The following is a 21183-nucleotide window of genomic DNA, read 5'->3' on the forward strand; positions in this document are numbered from 1 at the left end:
TCTTACCCAGTCCTCGTGTTGGACATGCATTACTGATTAGTCCTCGTGTTGGACATTCTTTTCATTTAGTCCTCGTGTTGGACATCCACTTTACTTAGTCCTCGTGTTGGACATTCATTTCACCCAGTCCTCGTGTTGGACATGCATTTCTGTTTAGTCCTCGTGTTGGACACTCTTTCCATAATTTATTCATTTATGTAATAGACTTTGGGTTTGGCATTTAGAGATTTACAATTTGAGATATAAGGTATATACATGAGGGTTTCCTTGTTTGGATTATTTCGCTCGCGTACCTATTCTCGTGATGTAAAATTTCTAAATACTAAAACCCTCTTTTGTAAGACCAATGATTTTAGATCTATTATATATTATCTGTACTTTCATATACAACGAGCCCTCTTCCCTTGGGGTTGGTTGTGATGTTACTCGCTAGCGCTTTGACGCTCGTTGTCCCTTCCCCTTTCAGGTCACGAGCCAGGAGCACGGAGAGTCGCAGGTTGATAGCGGACCACTTTAGTGTTCAGCTTTACTTTCTAGCTATGTATTATTTTCTTTGGGCTCCACTGTAGTGTGGTTAGACATTTGAGGGTATTATTCTAGAATTTGTAAAGGCGGAGTGCCTTATTTATTCTTGTCAGATATTTGTATTTGAGACTTGTGACTACTCCAGTTTATTTATTCAGACATTGACTATGTATTTCCATTTGTTGGATGATGAGATATTTATTTGATCACTATCATTTCATCAGCCCTTCTTGTATTATCTTTTACTTACTTTTGTACCTACACCTGTCATTGACTCTACTAGAGTGATAGAATTGTGATGGTGAAATATGTTATTGCACGGTGTGGTGCATGGCAGGTTTGACATTCTTGGTTTCACCTTGGACTGCAGCCTTGTGTGAACCCAGGGGCGTCACAGTTAGTATCAGAGCTCTAGTTCCAGTATCCTTAGTATCATCCTGTGTCGAGTCGTGGAGCTAGGATAGAGTTTCCTAGGATTCATGTATAGAGTCCGTAAGGATTTCCTAGTATGAGTGAGGACGACTTATGCGTATACCTCAAAATTTGAGGAAATTTTATGACAACTATTTTTGTATAAGTTTAAAGTATTTGTGCAAATACTATATGTTGTGAAAATTGTATTGTGATACGCTATTTATAGAGGTCTATTTTGACTCCTAAACCCTTATTTTCTTTTGAGCAGAGATGTCAGAATATGATATGTCACGTACTCAGATATCTGGATAGGCTGAATCACAGCAAACTCCACCTGAGCAGCAGCAGGCTCCCCAGTACCTGATAGATCTTATAGCTCCCCTAGTCGCTAGGATAGCAGCAATCGAGGAGCTTGTGGCGAATCACATTACACCACCACCACCAGTAGCTGAAACCGCCATTTCTCAAGAAAATGGGACAGCTAAGTTCCAGAAGGACGAGGAAGGGAGTGCTAAGAGAGGGCACGCCGGAGACAAGGGCAAGAACAAGAGACCCTTGATTGGATCCCAACAGCATCAACAGAGCCCTCATAAGAAGGGATCTCAACAGGATCAGAGAGCAAGTCAGCAGCACAAGTTCCGGGGATCTTGTTTTAACTGTCGCAAGGTCGGACACAAGGCATTAGAGTGCCGCAGTGCACCAACAAGAGCTCAGAAGGGAAATGGTCCAACTCAGCAGCAACAGAAGACTAAGGGGCAGGCTCTAGCAGTTCAGGAGGTTCCCCAGGGGCAGATTGTCCCATATTCTCCAACACCAGCAGCAAAGCAGTTTTCATCCACCGGCAGAGTATATGCAGTAGTTCCGCATGATGAGGGTACGTTCTTTGTGAATCCCTTTTTCCACCCGTATTCTTTTCGATTCGGAATCGTCGCATTCCTTCATATCGCATGCATTTATGGCTAGACTCCAGCTTGTAGCTCAGCCTCTAGACACCCCTTTTATCTGTTTCCACCCCTTTAGGAGACGTATCGCTTCTGGAGAGCGTTTGTAGGAGGTGTACCGTCAGTTTAGACGAGTCAAAGTTCATAGTCGATTTGATAGTGTTGCGTATGTCCGAGTTCGGTGTCATCCTTGGTATGGATTGGTTATCTTCCTACCATGTTAGCATTGACTGTATTGCGAAGACAGTCAAGTTGCGAGCGTCCGACGGGTCCGAGATAATTGTAGCCGCCTCTCAGGGCAACCGACTTGCGGAGTCATTTCTGGCGTACATCGAGGAGGTGATGCGACGGGATCAGGGTGCTGAGTTATTGGAGACTAGAGTTGTCTCAGAGTATCAGGATGTCTTTCAGGACATACCTGGATTACCTCCAGTGAGAGAGGTGGAGTTTTGTATTGAGTTGCAGCCAAACACAGCCCCGATATCCCACGCACCCTATCGTATGGCACCAGCTGAGATGAGGGAGCTTCAGACCCAGTTGGACGAGTTATTAGCTCAGGGTTTTATTCGTCGGAGTCATTCCGTGGGGCGCGCCGGTCCTCTTCGTGAAGAAGAAGGATGGTAGTATGAGATTATGCATAGATTATAGAGAGTTGAACAAGGTCACTATCCGGAATAGGTACCCACTACCTAGGATTGATGACTTGTTTGACCAGTTGCAGGGTGCGCAGTGTTTCTCGAAGATTGATCTTCGTTCTGGCTATCATCAGTTGCGGGTTAGGGAGATTGATATTCCCAAGACCGCCTTTCTTACTCGATATAGTTCTTTAGAGTTCTTAGTCATGCCATTTGGATTGACCAATGCACCCGTGGTACTCATGGACTTGATAAACCGGGTTTTCCGTCCCTTCTTGGATCAGTTTGTGATCGTCTTCATCGAAGATATACTCATTTACTCGAGGTCGGAGGCGGATCACGAGGAGCATCTACGGATAGCATTGAGGACTCTTCAGGAGTATCAGTTGTATACCAAGTTCAGCAAATTCGAGTTTTGGCTTTCAGAAGTCAGATTCCTTGGCCACGTCATTAGTAGAGAGGGCATAGCAGTGGACCCGGCTAAGGTCACGGCAGTTCTTGATTGGGAGCCACCGAAGACGGTGTCAGAGATTCGCAGCTTTTTAGTATTAGCTGGATAATATAGGAATTTCATTCAGGACTTCTCGAAGATTGCGATGCCTATTACGCACCTTACGAAGAAGGGTGTACAGTTCATATGGAGCATGGAGTTCCAGAAGGCCTTTGATATTTTGAAGACTAAATTGACTACAACGCCGGTTTTGACTATCCCGAGCAGCGAAAGGATATTCGTCGTATTCATAAATACATCATTGGCAGAATTAGAAGACGTTTTGATGTAGACTCAGAGAGTAGTATCATATGTCTCGTAGCAATTAAGAGTACATGAACAGACCTATTTCCACTTAAGACTGGGAGTTAGCAGCAGTGGTATTTGCATTGAAATCATGGAGACTTTACTTATATGAAGTACAATATAAATTATTCACAGACCATTAAAATCTGAAGTATCTTTTCCCAGAAGGAAATCAACCAGAGACAAAGGAGGTGAATTGAGTTTACCAAAGACTACGAATTCGCGAATCAGTACATTCAAGGACCCCTAAGATGTGCAAGGGCTTAAAGAGACACTTTTTGATGAAGTGATATGCGTAGGAAGATTTCAAATTTATGTAGCTAAGTATCTTACATGTCAATAAGTAAAGGCGGAACATCAAAGACCAGCAGGATCACGTCAGCCTTTAACCATTTCTGAGTAGAGTGGACGAACAGTTAGATGGATTTTATCGTAGGGATTGTTGAAATAAGAGAAAGAGAATGATTCAATTTGGGTGATAGTGGATAAACTGATGAAGTCAATACATTTTATTACAGCAAGGACTAACTATACAGCTGAGGCGTATGTAAGGATACTCATTCAAGAGACTATTAGACTTCATGGAGTCCTAGATACGATAGCGTCAGATTTAGATTTTAGTATTCACTCTGTATTTTTGGAAAGGTTTACATGATTTCTTTTGAGTAACAGATTTATCTTTATGTAATGTATTTTATTCACCGACAGATGGTCACACGGAAAGAGTAAATTAGATATTTGAAGACAGGTTGCGGATTTATGTCGTTAGCTTTCAAGGTAGCTGGAAGGATCATATTCAACTGATGAAGTCCGTCAAGGACATCCATTATCAAGCGACAATCGGTATGACCTTGTATGAAGCAACGTGCGGGAGACATTGCAAAATCGATTATATGTTGGGTAGAGCCGGAGAAAGGTTTAATACTTTCACCAGCGCTTATGAGACATATTACTGAGAAAGTAGCGTTGATCAGGGAGCGGATTCTAGCCGCTCAGAGTCGGCAGAAGAGTTATGCAGATAAGAGGCGAAGCCCCCTCGAGTTGCAGATTGGGGATTTGGTTATGCTGAAGGTATCGCCTATGAAAGGCGTACAACAATTTGAGAGGGGAGGAAAGCTTGCACCGAGATACATTGGACCTTTCCGGATTTTGGAGCGTATTGGAGCTGAGTCATACAGACTAGATCTTCCAGCTTCTATGTCTAGTATACAATGTATTTCATATTTCTATGCTCAAGAAGCACTTGCATGATGAGGAGCGGCAACGAGTGTTAGATGCACCGAAGATTGAGCTTCGGGATAACCTATTTTCTGCTAGAGAAGATAAGAGACTCAGGAACAAGGTAATTCCATTGGTGGTAGTTCAATGGAACCAAAGTGGAGTTGAGGAAGCTTCTTGGGAGCGCGAGGAGGACATGCGACGCGACTACCCACACTTGTTCGAGCAGGTAAAACTAATTTAAGTATTTATGATATGACTTCTTACGTGTATATTTATATATATATATATATTGATACTATTACTTAACACTAGAATGAGGGTATTTTCACTTAATTCTTAATCTTTCGGAACACACGGTATATACATGGGGGGTTCCTTGTTTGGATTTTTCGCCCGACGTACTAGTTCCGTTAGATTAGGGATTAGGTAAGAATATTATCATTTTAGATTGTTAAGTATGAATATCGCTATGTACTAACTAGCATTTAGTATTATGAAATGTGTATATGTGCGGGTTGGAGTAAACCCTTGTTGTGCTTTTCAAGTATCTTATGAGTTAGATATGATTTCTGAATTTCGAGGACGAAATTCCTTTAAGGGGGGAAGAATGTAAGACCCCGTAGATTTTGATAATTTATATATGTCACTATTAGTGAGAAATAATATTTATTGATGATAAATATCTTTATGATATGGTTGCTCATGAAATCTAGCTTTTTTTGAGTTTATGAGGATGTATATGTGCATCAGTTATGAGGTTGAGTTTGCAAACTTGCAAATCATAAGCATCAGTGTCGAAGAAACTCAGTTCTCAGCTCATGAGTCGACCCATGACTATCATGAGTCGACTCATGATATCATCTCCCATTGTCATAAGTCTCTGCTGAGTCGACTCATTATATTATGAGTCGACCCATGAGTCATGAGTCGACCGATGACTGTCATGAGTCGACTCATCGAGGGTTTTCTGGTTTTTCTGGGTCGGGTTTGTTTGGGTTTCGGGTCGGGTTTTAACTGTTTATATATATGCTCCTCTATCCGAAAACACTTCATTTCATCAGTTCTCCCCAGAAACCCTAGTCCCCCTCTCTCCTCTCTCAAACCCTAGGTGTTCTTGGTGATTTTGGGACGTTTCAAAGGATTGTTCGGCAGTTTCTTTTGGATTTCAGCGAAGGGAATCGTTCTTCATCACATCTGAGGCGAGTAACATCTCGCCCAATCTCTCTCCCATGCTTTTATGAATTTATAAACGTTTTTCATGAGTTTTATTGAGCCTAAGACATATTTTCAAATATAAAACGGTGTTCTTTTTAGTGTAAATGCTAAAGATCATATGTTTTAGATTTTTAAACTCCCACCAACGAGTTTTTAATGAAAATCCAGATCTGGGAATTTATTTAAAGAAATGAAAATATGAGTTTTATTTAGATTGAATGCTCTCTTTCATAATTAGGGGTTAAAAGTTAGGTTTAACATGCAAGTAATCTTTTCTCATGCTATGTATGATTTCTTTCACTGCCTCATAGTTTAAAATTGATAGTTAGGGAGGTGTAGATCAATATAGTGGAAGTATGGATCGAGATGGACGGATTGCAGTTGTGATATATGCAGATTTCAGCCCGTAAGTCGACTCACGACTCATCTCGAGTCGGCTCATCAGGTTGAGTCGACCCATGACTGTCATGAGTCGACTCACGAGGTCTAGTTGTATTGCCTTTTTGCTTCTGCTGAGTCGACTCGTCAGAGATCACGAGTCGACCCATAGGTCATGAGTCGACTCATAACTAACCATGAGTCGACTCACGAAGTCATTTCCTGTTATCATATGTCTTCTGCTGAGTCGACTCGTAAGACTCATAACTGAGCATGAGTTGACTCATCGAAGTCTTTCTCGTCTTATTTGTGTTTCTATTAAATCACCTGCTGTGTGTGTATATATAGACTGTGTTCATATGTTTGAGGGCACTATTTATCATTCTTGAATATGAGAAGTTGCCTCGTTTATCGGTTATTAAATTGTAGCGGTTATTTTTTTTCATTACTTTTTAGTCCTCGTGTTGGACACTCATTCATTTCAGTCCTCGTGTTGGACATTCATTTTACTTAGTCCCCGTGTTGGACATGCATTGTTATTTAATCCTCGTGCTGGATATGCATCACCATCCGGTCCATGCGTTGGACAACGGTCACATCCGGTCCCTACGTTAGACAACGGTCACATCCGGTCCATGCTTTGGACAACGGTCACATCCGGTCCATGCGATGGACAACGGTTATTTTTAGTCCACGAGTTGGACGTTCACTCGCATATTAGACCACGCGCTGGACATTTGTTAAGCTATAAGTATGACACTTATCTAAATCAGGACATGACATGATTTGGACAATGATAGCTACCTAGACTGGACAAGACACTTATGTGATATTGATCTTTGACACTTATATGGTTTCGGCGTGACTTTTGATTAAGTATTGAGATGGGCTGTTTCTTTTAGTTTATTATTCATGTAGTAGACTTCGGGTTTGGTAATTAGGGATTTACAATTTGAGATAAAAGGTATATACATGAGGGTTTCCTTGTTTGGATTATTTCGCTCGACGTACCTATGCTCGTGTTGTAATTTCCTAAATACTAAAACCCATTATTTGCTAGGAGTAATGATTTTTGACTATTATGTAATAACTATATTTTCTGTATACAACGAGCCCTTTCCCTTGGGGTTGGTTGTGATGTTGCTCGCTAGCGCTTTGACGCTCGTTGTCCCTCCCCCTTTCAGGTAACGAGCCAGGAGCCCGGAGAGTCGCAGGTTGATGGCGACACACTTTAGTGTTCAGCTGACTATTTTTTAGATATGTTTTATTTTGGAGCTCCACTGTAACTTTGTTTAGACATTTGAGGACTTTATTCTAGATGTTGTAAAGGCGATGTGCCTTATTTTCTTTACTCAGACTTGTTGCATCTGAGACTTGTTAAGAACTCCAGTTTATTCATTTCAGACATTGACTTTGTATTTCTGTATGTTGGATGATGAAATATTATTTTGATCTCTTTCATTTCATCAGTATCTCTTGTATTATCTTTTACTTGCTTTTGTACCTACACCTGTCATTGACTCTACTAGAGTGATAGAATTGTGATGGTGAAACATGTTATTGCACGGTGTGGTGCATGGCAGGTTTGACATTCTTGGTTTCACCGAGGACTGCAGCCTCGTGTGAACCCAGGGGCGAATCACCACTATCGAAACGTTGTATACATTTCTACTAGATACATTTCTACTAGATACACTAATAAATTTCTAATAGAAAATTTGATACAACATTATACATTGGATAGTGCATTTGATACAATATACACACAAATCATCTATATATACATAATATAGAAAATTTCATACAACACGATACATTAGATACTACTTGGTACATCATATTGCAGGCTGTAGTTGATTTATTGTTTGGGTTACAATGTGACAACAATGCGAAGATATGATCGAATGCCAAGAGTGGTGGATTCTCTCATGTATTTGATTGAAAAGTTAGTGTGCATTGACGAATGGTTTCTGATTGAGGGGTAGCTGTGTATAATGTTAAGTGTTGGCGATAATAGAAAATGGTGAGGAGCAACCGGAGAGCGTAGGAAGGCATACCGATGGGCTAAGATCATGACGGTCCACAAAACCAAACTTCTCTTGGACATTTCATCAAACACCTCTATTGCCTCATCAACCAACAGCAATATGGCATAACCACTAATCGTTGTGGTCCAAATAACTATATCCCTTTTTTCATTCCATCAAATAAGAGAAATTAATATGGTGACACTTGAAATGTACCAAACACATTACAATATGTCAACAATATCACACACTAGACCAACACACGCAACGTCGGCACTCAACTACACATCCACCGGCAAAGGAATAAAAGTAGAAGGGCACAAGCACAAATCATACTTCCTCCTAGCCCCTAACCCCCAATCTCACTCATGTCCAACTCCTTCATGCCCTCCGGCAAACTCCATTCAAAATAATAAAGCAAGTTGGCAAGCGCAATCTCCATCGAGCCCAAACATAATCCCGGGACAAAGCCTCCTCCCCGCTCCAAACGGAATGAACTCATAATTAGTCCCCATGAAATCCACCGAGCTCTCTTCGAACCTCTCGGCCTTGAAAACCTCGGGGTCTTCCCACGTGTTAGGGTCCCTTGCCATTGCGTAGGCATTGAAGACGATTAGGTTTTTTTGGGGATGTCGTAGCCTTCGATTTGGAAGGAGTCTGTTATGAGTCGAGGGACAAGGAGAGGTACAGGAGGGTGGAGACGAAGTGCTTCTTTGATTACTAGTCGGAGGTAGTGGAGTTGGTGAAGTGGGAGAGCAGCCCGCCCTTTTCTCTTGCCATCGTCGCCATTGATGCCCTGCTGTTAGCGATGATCAGAAGAAGAAGAGAGAAAGGGCAATATTGGGTTTTTTAATTTTGGGGAAAATACCGTATAAAGATAGAGAGGTATAATGGACATTGGGTTTAAAACTAAGTCATATGAGTAAAATGGGTTTATTGATGTTTAGAAAAGTGGGTGGGTTTTTAAATAAGTGGGGGTAAAACTTTGGGTTAAAAGAGGATTTTCCCTTTTTATTATTATTCAATGACGGGGTTTGAGATTGAAGTTCAATGGTTCGGGTATAAGAATTATAATGGATTTGTTTTTATTTATTTTGCTATTTTTATTCAAAAATAATTTAAAAAGGGCATAAAGATAATTTATCTATAAAACCTGTTCAAATTTTAACCGTAATAGGTGAGGGTAAATTTGAGTAAAGAAAACAAGTTGTGGGATAAATTCAGAATTATAATAATTTGGAGGGCAATTTTAAAATTATCATCAAATTGGAGGGTATATATAAAAAAATATCAAAAAGAGAAATAAAAATCAGATCATTCATCTATTGCTACCAGTTAAAGTGTTTTCATAAAAGCAACTGCAAAATATAGTGATTTTTTAAAGAACCATCACAGACTTTTTAGTTTTTGTAAAATCACCATGAAAAAATGTATTGATAACAAAGTACCATCAAGTTATACTTTTCATCCACATTCATTTTAGTAATATGTTTATAATCTTGAAAATACCCTTACAATGGACTCACCAATCTTTTATTATATTTTTTCGGCCCAATAAAATACCTTAGTGCCCTCCAATAACTTAGTTAACTCCCTTGCAATTTTTTAATTTCCTCCAAACATCCTTCCCCACCCCCCCACCCCCCAAAAAAAAGTCATAATGGGCGTTTATGTCATTTTACTGCTCTTATTTGTTATATGAATGAAAACTATGTCTCGGTGACATTTTGTTAAAGGTGCATATTCTTATGAAAACCGTAAAATTTGTGGTGGTCCTCCGAAAAACACTATTTTTGTGGTGGCTTAAAAAAACCTTATTTAAATGAAGCTGGACTTTCTGTGATGTGAAGCACTTTTAGGGGTTTTCCATAAAAAACCACCTTAAAAGTAGGTTAACTATACGAAAACCACAATTTATTTCTAATTTATATATAAATCACCTTTAAAGTAGGTCTTTGTTGTAATCAACCACTCCTAGTCTAATTTTTTATTAAAAACCTAATTTACTCTAAGGGCCTGTTCGGTTGTTTTCCGCAAAAAAAAGAAATGAGAATTGTACCACGAAAACAAATTCTAAGCATTTCATAGTGTTTTCTCAGATTTGAAGTTTTCTGTTCGTTTCAACATGGAAATGAGAAGATTGAAATCAAAAGTCACATTTTCTGTGTTCGTTTCAACTCTGGGCAATAAAGAAATGTCTTGTCCTTTTTATCACATTTCTTGGTTTTCACCTGTTCGTTTTGCACAACCTCCTATATTCATAACAGCTCAAAAACCCAGCTCAAAATAGCAACGGTAAGGACTGTGCAACGGTCACAAAATCAGAGATCAAAACAGTGCAAGCATTATTTAGCCAACGGAAGCAATTTACCCCATCCCTGCACTTATATAGTTGTGATAAACTCAATCCTCTTCAACAATTTCTCTCATAAAATTTCAACACACCTGGGCAAAAATTCAGCAGCATAGAGCTAGAGGCAATTAAAGCAGCACTATGGAAACAAGCCAATACTCTCAAGAATTAGCTGCAGCGGTTACGTGCTACTGTAACATACCCACGCCATTAAAGCTTTGCAAATCAGGAGTAAACAAGGGCAAATACTTTTGGGGCTGCGCCAACTTTCCAAATAGGCAATGCCAGTATTTCAGGTGGGCAGAAGAGCAACACGATAACATCAAGCGTAAGGTAAGTTTTGATTGTCCCTCTCCTCAACCAGTTTCCCAAGTTAAAGATGTGGAAAACAAGCACTTGCGAAGAGAATTGAAGCTTGCAAACCAACAAGTTGTTTACTTGAAGAAATGTATTGTTGTCTTAGGAATTTTTAGTATTTCCCTTGTTGTCATAAACATTGTAATATGCTGTTTGAAAATGTAATGCAAAAGTTTGAGAAGAATGCAGGGACTTATGTGTGAAGGTAACAAAAACATGTGCAATGAAAGCATGTGCGTAACAGAAAGGTAACAAACAATTTGAGAAGAAAACATGGACTTATGTGTGTAGGTAACAAAAAGTCTGAGTTGAAATACACATCTGAGAGGGTTGAGATGAAAATGATGCTACAGAACCCAACATGCATATATATAGGTAACAAAAGCATGTGAAATTAGCAATAACACAAACTGCAGATGTTATTTGCCAAAAACTCCCAAAGTGAGAACAAGAGGAATCACAAGCAATAGGTATCTGAAATGACAAACATAATGAAAGCAAGACAAGCAAAGTATATGTCATAGTGTTAATAATCCAATTCAACAGCTGTATATTAAAAGCTTAATAGTATTATATTCCAATTGTGAGAATGATAAATAAAGTTTGGCAAATTGTGCTCAGATATATGTCTACATTATCATATATCCCACACCAGTAAACAATTGCACCACAATGTTGGCTGCATTCCTATACATGTTACTACTTATCTCATTATGTAAATGTTGGGATTGCCTCGCCAAAACATTGCATGTACTATCTACCGGTAAAGAATATCAGGTAAAAGACAGTCATCATTGCACATTTGAAACATGCATATAGGTAACAACCCAAAATAACCCAGTTCAGTCACAAAAAAAATAGTTCTCATGTGTCAAGTCTGAGTGCAAATACACAACTGAACAGCTGGAGATTAAAATGATGCCACAAATCCCAACATGAATATAGGTAACTGCCCATGAAACCCAACTCAGTCACAAAAAAATATGCGTATGTGTAAAGTCTGAGTTCAAATACACAAAAGAACAGCTTGAGTTTGAAATGATGCTGCAAATCCCAACATGTGTATAGGTAACAGCCCCAAAATCCCAGCTCAGGCAAATAAAAAAGACAGATCAGTTGTAAAGTCTGATTTCAAATAGTGCTTCAGAACTGCTGGAGATTAAAATGATGCCACAAATCCCAACATGAATATAGGTAACTGCCCATGAAACCCAACTCAGTCACAAAAAAATATGCGTATGTGTAAAGTCTGAGCTGAGTTCAAATACACAAAAGAACAGCTTGAGTTTGAAATGATGCTGCAAATCCCAACATGTGTATAGGCACCAGCCCCAAAATCCCAGCTCAGGCAAATAAAAATGACAGATCAGTTGTAAAGTCTGATTTCAAATAGTGCTTCAGAACTGCTGGAGATTAAAATGATGCCACAAATCCCAACACGAATATAGGTAACTGCCCATGAAACCCAACTCAGTCACAAAAAAATATGCGTATGTGTAAAGTCTGAGTTCAAATACACAAAAGAACAGCTTGAGTTTGAAATGATGCTGCAAATCCCAACATGTGTATAGGTAACAACCCCAAAATCCCAGCTCAGGCAAATAAAAAAGACAGATCAGTTGTAAAGTCTGACTTCAAATAGTGCTTCAGATATATCCCAACATGAATATACGTAACAAAAACATGTGCGTAAAGCAATAACACAAACTGCAGATGTTATATGCCAAAAAATCCCAAAGTGAGAACAAGATTATCCACAAGCAATAGGTATCTGAAATGTCGAACATGATAGCAATGAAAGCATGACAAGTGAATATATTTATGTCATAGTGTTAATAATCCAATTCAACAGCTTTACATTAAAAATTGGTAAGGTATTATTATACATGCATGAGAATGATAAATAAAGTTTGGCAAATTGTGCTCAGATATATGTCAACATTATCATATATCCCACACCAGTAAACAATTGCACCACAATATTGGCTGCATTCCTATACATGTTACTACTTATCTCATTACGTAAATGTTGGGATTGCCTCGCCAAAACATTGCATGTACTATCTACCGGTGAAGAATATCAGGTAAAAGACAGTCATCATTGCACATTTGAAACATGCATATAGGTAACAGCCCAAAAAAGGTGCTCAAGCTCATCATCAACCAACAGTTATGCAAGTACAATGTAGCTATAACAACGTAAGGCTGCAATAAATGTTAAATGCCTGTGGCCAACAAGAACATGCCTCGCCTAGACATTGTTAAGCTACATGTAAGCATATAGGTAAAAAATGCATGACCTCATCATAGCACCATGCAATTAAAATGCAGATAGTGACAGCTTGTCATACCAGCTTGTGATAGCGATCAATGGGACACCTGCATATAATTGCATTAAAACCAACGTTCACCTGAAATAAGGCCAAAAGAGAATGTCACTTGGAGTAAGCATTAACATGACTACAACGTAAACAACACTCATCATCATACATACGGTTGCATCATAATGACCCTAACGTAGCTACAGAGCAACATATCCAAATAATATACATGCATACCTACCAACTAGCAGTTCTTACAAAATAACATCATTGTGCTCACAAAATATGCAAAATATATATGTCCCAACCATCTCCATAATGACCCTGTAAATAACAATAGGTAAAGAGATGAGCGAGGATTATTTCTGATAGCTTGCACGACCGTTTAACCACCAGATCAAACTACGTACCTAAAATGTCAAACTAGCTCCCCCCATCTTGCATTTTCTTGAAATTTTCCAACAGAGTTCTCTGGCCGAAGTCAGTATTCCCTATAAAATGCCTGGCCTTGGATTCATCCTCAAAAATGTGATCATAAAAAAGCTCAAGGAATTCTATTGTGTAAGTATCCTTGTGCTTGAAGATAGCTTTGGACAATTTCTCTGTCCAGTGCAGATTAATAAGATTTAGTGAATGAGAAAAATGTTTAACTTCCTCAACCATTTGTTGCATGATCTCTTGCTGGTATGGGGCCTTCCCCCCTCTAGCCGAAGGGATTTTATTCTGTTTGGCCTTGTTGGATGACCTAGCATTGGTGTTTTCAGATTGATTATCTTCATCTGCTAAGTTGACTGAGTGCGGGGACTTTTGGGACATATGAATGCTATCATCCTCATCATCATCACCTGCAAGGTTAATCGGCTCCTGACCCCCAAATTTCTCCATTGCTGCCTTAGCAAAGTTACCCCGTGCTTGATCATCCCCACAAATGATTGCTAGGTTCTCATAGTGCTTCAGAGGCTTATTAATGTAATCTTTTAGCTTGCTCTTATTTTTATCCTGCACGCAACAATATACAACATTTGACCAACGTGTACGAGAAAGAATCAAAAGCCAAAAAATATTTTTCGATGGCATTTACCTCATTCCACATATCAAAACTCTCAGGATCCAACATGATCGTTTGCGTTTCTTCATCCCAACCCGCCCCACTAATGTTACGAGCAGCCTGCATGTCTTGAAACCAAGAACAGATTGTTTTCATATGGTTTACAACACTCTTCGCTTAAAAGGAAGTACCAAACTTGTTGTTCACTTCAGCGGCAGCCATTGCAAATGCATGTTGCTTAAAGTTTTTGTCTGGCTTAAGACCAGACTTGGCCAAATTTGCGAGGAAGGGTATGAGCACGTCATCGTGTGCATAGGTCCACCATCTGGTTGGGCCAACTTTTGCAGTTTCAAGCTCGAGTGGGATTTTTCTTTTTTTATGGGCAAGGGATTTTAATTTTCTTGGTGAGCTTGCAGAAGTTGCTACTGCTTCATCCCTGACAATTCTTTTATTTTTTCGTGAATCAGAACTAGTTCCTGTAATACTAGCTGGCGAATGAACTTGCCCGGATGAATTGGAGCCTTGAAAATTTTGTGGCAAAGGTGGTGGACTACTGAGCATGTGCATGTAAGATGAAATGGGGTGATGCAAAGGGAAAAAGTTACCATCGTAGTGAGGCACATTAGAAAAACCTGACGGTGATTGCACAAAGGGCGAGGATGACTGGAACATGGGATTGACACTTTAGGGAAAGCCAATGCTTGCAGGGAACGCATGAGATGTTGCTGGGGCCATTGAATTATTCTGTTCGGAGGATGATTTTTCACCCATTTCCTATATTTCAACAAATTCAGTTGCAAAAAAGTCATATGCGAGTCATAACAAGTAATGACAAAGTGGAAACTATCCTATGATTGTAGCAGATCAGTTAAAAACATACAAAATTACAGATCTCATATGTAATAGATGACATTACAAGCATGTAGTAAGAAAGCTAGCAAATAACAAACATACGACCACCCTACAAATGATATGACAGCAACAGAAACTAAGTGAATCATAAATAGATAAAGTCGCACAACAGAATTATAGTCAGCAAGATTTCTCTTTAATAAGTTACACGACCAACTAACGTAAAATACTTATAAAAACCTCAGGACTAAGGTACCTGTTTGTTGGAAATTTGCAGTAAAAGAAATAATGAAAGAAAAATTTGACTTGTATTCCTCTCAAAATCAATTACAATTTGGATTCCGATTACAAAAGAGAGGAGAATGAATTCGATTCTCCCCTTTGTTTAATTCTGGGTTCTTCACGGTGGCGATGAGATGCCTCCCTCGAATGCTCGCGTCGAGTTTGCTTCTCGTGGACGATCCGAACGTCTTGATTCACTGGAACGATGTCTTCTCCTCACGATTTGACGCTGTGGAGAACTTGCGTGGCAAGTTTGAAAATAACTCTTAACGAGTTAATAACTCAGAAAGCTGAAGAAGCCCGTCGCAAACTACAGCGTGAAGTGGTCGAAAAGCAGCCATCGACTCGCAAGGTTTGGAAGCCGAAGTCTGGAACGGTTCAGACTAAGGAGCAAAACCCGCAACCGCCAAAGGTTCAACACTCGGCAAATCGATCCAAACGGCCGGTGATTTCTGCAACTGCTCCGGGAAATCCTGCAGGACCATCCCAGGAGAGAAAGTCAGTTTTGGAGCGCCTCGGTCCTATTCCCAAAGAACGAGGTAAAGCTCCAGTCCAAGAACGCTTGGGACCAATGAAGAAGTCCCAAACAATATCACATGCTGGAGGTCGCCGCAACCCGCAGCACTTGGAGAAAATTGCGGCGCCCAAGCGCACAACTTTGACAGTTGAGGTTGAAAAACGCACAGCTGGGGCTGAAAACGCACAGCTGGAGCTGAAAAACGCACAGCTGAGTCGTAAACGCACAGTTGAGCCGTAAACACACAGTTGAGCCGTAAACGCACAGTTGGCCTGTTTCAGGCTAAAAACGCACAGTTGAACCCATAAACGCACAGTTGAGCCGTAAACAGGCTGAAAACAGGCTGAAAACGCACAGCTGAGGCTGAAAACGCACAGCTGGTCCTGTAAACGCACAGTTGGCCTGTTTCAGGCTAAAAACGCACAGTTGTGCTGTTTTAAAGATTAACTCTGCGTTTCTAGATTGAAAACGCAGAGTTGAGCCTGTTTAAAGGCTGAAAACGCACAGTTGTGCTGTTTTAGCGATTAACTCTGCGTTTTGATGTTAAAAACGCAGAGTTGAGCATGTGCGCTTTGACTCTGTAATGCAGAGGCGAACCTTAGGCGGGCTTGGTGGGCTTCAGGCTAAGTCCAATGTTCTGATGAAGTCCAGTCTTGCAGACGGACCTCAGAACATAATTTGCTGCGAAGAACAGGTCATAACTTTCAAACCGTAAGTCGGAATTAGACGAATTATATATGAAAATCGGCTATCTCGACGAGACAGGGCCATCCGAACCTAGCCAAAGGCTTCGGTTCGCTTCCTCCGTTTCGCCAAATTCCTCACGGTTTGAGAGATATTTGCATTCTAATATGAAGAGACCGTCAATTTGTAGTCTCTTTTGCTAGAGCTTTGCACAGATCGTCCTCTTGTAATCTTCGTCTTGGCTCCTTGAAAATATGAGAGTCGTCAGATTGTAACTCCCGATGTTGATTGTGAAGGCTATTGAATTGGAGTTTTCATCAGTTGTCGTGAAGGTCCTCAAATTGTAGCCTACTGGAAGTCGTCAGATTGTAACTTCCATCATCGATGTTTGATGGGGGATAAGCTATCTATTGTGATTTTTAGACAGCCTACAGAACCCCCTCCAAAGTTTTCGAAAGTTCACGGTTGACTGGGACGAATTTTCGGAATACTTTGGATCTCAACTCTGATCTTGGAGCTGTTGATTCCTTGTCACAAAGGAGTTGTTCTCTGCACTCGCTTCGAAAGCAGCTTGGTTGAACGGATTTTCCATGCAGGACCTGTGTGAAGGTATGTGCCATAATCCTGCTTCTGGAATGTGGGGGTGGACCCTGCATTTTGAACTTGAGATGCGGGTTTCACCGTTGCATGTTGAATTTGGAACACAGGTGTGACCTCGGCGTTTGGTTTTTTGCATCGCGGGTCAACATTTTGACTTAAGACATGGAAGTGGCTTCCGTGCATTTTTGACTAAGTCTTTGAGACTTGTCTTTGGCGCATCTGTTTTAAGTCTCGACTCACATCTATTAAGCCGATGGGCCTGCAAATGTGCGTAGGATTTTTGGCAAACCCTCAGCCATCAACGGATTTGATAAGCCTTTACCGACTACCGTTTGAGTCGGGCTAGCATCTGGATTGTCTAAGTCCGTTCCACATGTAACGTTGTGCTAAGAGAATGAACTCTCTTAGTCTTGATGCTATGATTTTGAATACATAGACTTTGTCATTTTGACGGGAAAAGACTAACCGGCAACGCGTGTTAGGCGTAGACTTATCTCTATTTAGGGATCGAGATAAAGTCCCCCATGCGTGTGAGGCATGGATTTTGATGTCCTTTTCACGGTAAAAGACTAACCGGCAACGCGTGTTAGGCGTAGACTTATCTCTATTTAGGGATCAAGATAAAGTCCCCCATGCGTGTGAGGCATGGATTTTGATGTCCTTTTCACGGTAAAAGACTAACCGGCAACGTGTGTTAGACATTGACTTATCCCTACTTAGGATTCAGGATAAAATTCCCCATGCGTGTAAGGCATGGATTTTGGCGTTATTAATAACGACCTGCTACGATATTGAATACGTAGGCTTTGCTATTATTGCGGGAATAGGCTACCCGGCAGCATGTGTTAGATGCAGACTTATCTCTAATTAGGGATCGAGATAAAGTCCCCCATGCGTGAAGGCATGGATTTTTGGTGTCATTTCTTCCTGTGTAGCTTGAAACACCGAAAGAATTAACAAGTTCATTGGGGGGTTGACTGTTAGAGGTGTTATGTTAACATAACAGTATTTTACGGACCTATCGCTCTATTGAAGAGAGTCGATAAGTTGATTTGGTCGTCAGAGGTGTGGTGTTAACTTGACGAGTTTGTGGACCTATCGCTCCATTGAAGAGAGTCGATAAGCGGATTTTGTCAGAGGTGTAGTGTTAACGTGACAAGAAAGATATTGCTATGGAAGCAATTTTGAGAACTTATCGCTCAATTGGAGAGAGTCGATAAGTTGATTTGGTCGTCAGAGGTGTGGTGTTAACTTGACGAGTTTGTGGACCTATCGCTCTATTGAAGAGAGTCGATAAGTGGATTTTGTCAGAGGTGTAGTGTTAACGTGACAAGAAAGATATTGCTATGGAAGCAATTTTGAGAACTTATCGCTCTATTGGAAAGAGTCGATAAGTTGATTTTGTCAGAGGTGTAGTGTTAACGTGACAGGATTTGTGTTGCAATTGGAGCAACTTTGGGGACTTATCATCCTATTGACGAGGATTGATAAGTGGGTTTTGTCAGAGGTGTATTGTTAACGTGACAAGAATTTGGAGTGATGCAAACTGAATGCATACTCTGTGGGGATGATGATCGTCAGAAGTGTAATGTTAACTCGACGATGTGAAAGATTCGTTACTCTTAATCCAGTGGATTCCAAGTAACCAACCCCCAGTCTTGATGAAGACTTAGCAGGGGAATAAAAAAGAGGTAGACAAGGCACATAGCCTAGTGGGGCACTATCCATAAAGTCGGAATAGAGTCACATCACCAGGTAGGCCATTATCTGATGAGTTTGACTATCAGAGGTAACTGTTAACATGATAGTTGTTGGACCCGCCATCCTACTGAAGAGGATTGACTTCTGTGGCCGTAGTATCTTTCCCTTCTGACTGGGAAGAGTAAGCCTGGTCCAGTTGCTCAGGAGAAGATTGGGCTTGGTCTGATTGCTCAGGTTGATCCTGCCTACTTGGTTCTTCAGCTTTGATCCTGGCAATAATTTTTTGAGCATGCTCGCCTTGAGAGATTAGTTGTCTCCAGGAACGGCATTCTACAACTCCTATTCGAGCTAGGAGGTCGGTTTGTAAGTTGTGTCGACAGGTTTGTACTAGGGTAGACTGTGTCATACCTGTCGGACAACGCAAAGCCATATTTCGAAACCTTTTGACGAAGGTTTTGACTGATTCCCTCTTCTTCTGCTTAGTAGCGAGAAGGGTATGGATGGAGACTTCTGTATCCTCTTCAAAGAATCTTGACAGGAAGAGTCTCTCTAGATCCGCCCACTTTTGGATACAGCCCGCAGGCAGTTTCCTGAACCATTCAAAGGCAATTCCCTTGAGGGTGCCAATGAACAATCGAGCCAGTATGGCATCGTTCGATATTATATTTCCAGTCTGTGACTTGAAATGATAAATATGTTGGTTCGGTGATCCCGTGCCGTCAAAAGTTTGTAGCGTCGGGACCTCGAACTTTGGAGGATAAGGGGCTGCATCCCATTCGGCAGGATAGGGTCTGATAACTCCCTCATCTTGGAGCTCGCTTCTGTTAGCAATGGCTTTAAGGCGGGCTTCCAATTCTTCCATTTTGGCAGACTGAAGATTCTGCTCGTTCTCATTCTCTCTTCCTTCATCAGAGGAAGATTCCAGGCTGTGGGCTTCTTGGTCAGAAGCCGCATCATCAACCACTTTTCCCTTCCCTTTGCTTGTGTGAGGTCGGGATGAAGACGCTTTTCCTCTCCGGGAAGATTCTTGCCTAAGCGGCGAATCTGTCTCCTGAGATTTGGCCTTGTCTGCGACGATTTGAGTCAACATGGCCATGAGTTCATTGATGGCCTCCTGCTGAGATTTGAGCATGGCTTCCTGTTCATCAAGTCTCTTTGAAAGGTCTTCAGAATGTTCTGCCATGTGGATGAAGCTCTCATGCCCAACGAAAGAGCTTGATGATTGGGACTCCGCAATGGCTGAGTGTTCGTCATCGGAATTAGTTTCTCTGGCCAAACTCCGATAGTTGACAGGGGGAATGGCTCCTGTTTGCGTCCGAGTGCGTTGGTAGACTCCTTCAAACTCGTTAGCGATTTCTCTGACGCTTGGAGAATGATCTGTCTCTGACTCGTCAGAACTAAGGGTTGATGATCTCCCTCTACCAACCATGTTAGAAGTGACTCCAAGGTATTCAACCTCTAAAGTCTTCTTCCTGTGATGATGTCGTCGATTATTGAGCAAAACGACATTCGTCGGTCGGTTGAACATCGACAGCAATTCCCGCAAGTCAGAGACTTGGGATGAACCTCTCACAGAGCGTGAGGGTAAAGATGGAACCCCCTGTCCATTAAAGGATGAGACTGGCTCCTGGTGAACATGGATCTTGAGTCCACGTTGATCTTTTTGAACACGACGAATCGCATCGTGTTCTGAAGAAGAAACACGAGGGTCGTGTTCTGTTTTACTAACGCTAGACCGAAGTCTGCGTTTTGTTGATGAAACGCACCTTTGCCGGTTGCGTTTTTGTTGGTTAACGCAGTTTGTAAGTCTGCGTTTTGGATCTTGAACGCACTCCTGAGAGTTGCGTTTTGGTTCTGAAACGCACTCCTGAGAGTTGCGTTCTGCCAAATCAACGCAGTTTTGAAGGTTGCGTTTTGATTGCACAACGCACCACTGAGGGCTGCGTTTGGCATAAACTGAGCCCACTCCTTTAGAGGTAGGGCTGCTCGAGTAATCTCGGCGACTAAAGGAGAGGGTTTCCTTTGGCATAGGAGCAACCTTTGGAGCTTTAGTCTCCTTGGCACCTCTCACAGAGCGTGAGGGTAGAGATGGAACCCCCTGTCCGTTAAAGGATGGGACTGGTTCTTGGTAAACATGAATTTTAAATCCATGTTGATCATTTTGAACACGACGAATCACATCGTGTTCCAAAGAAGGAACACGAGGGTCGTGTTTAGCTTGATTAACGCAAGACCAAAGTCTGCGTTTTGCTAGTGAAACGCAGTCCTGCGATCTGTGTTCGGATTCAGAAACGCACTCCTGAGAATTGCGTTCAG

Source organism: Asparagus officinalis, chromosome 6 (genome assembly GCF_001876935.1).
Source record: "Asparagus officinalis chromosome 6, Aspof.V1, whole genome shotgun sequence".
NCBI classification, from domain to species: Eukaryota; Viridiplantae; Streptophyta; class Magnoliopsida; order Asparagales; family Asparagaceae; genus Asparagus; species Asparagus officinalis.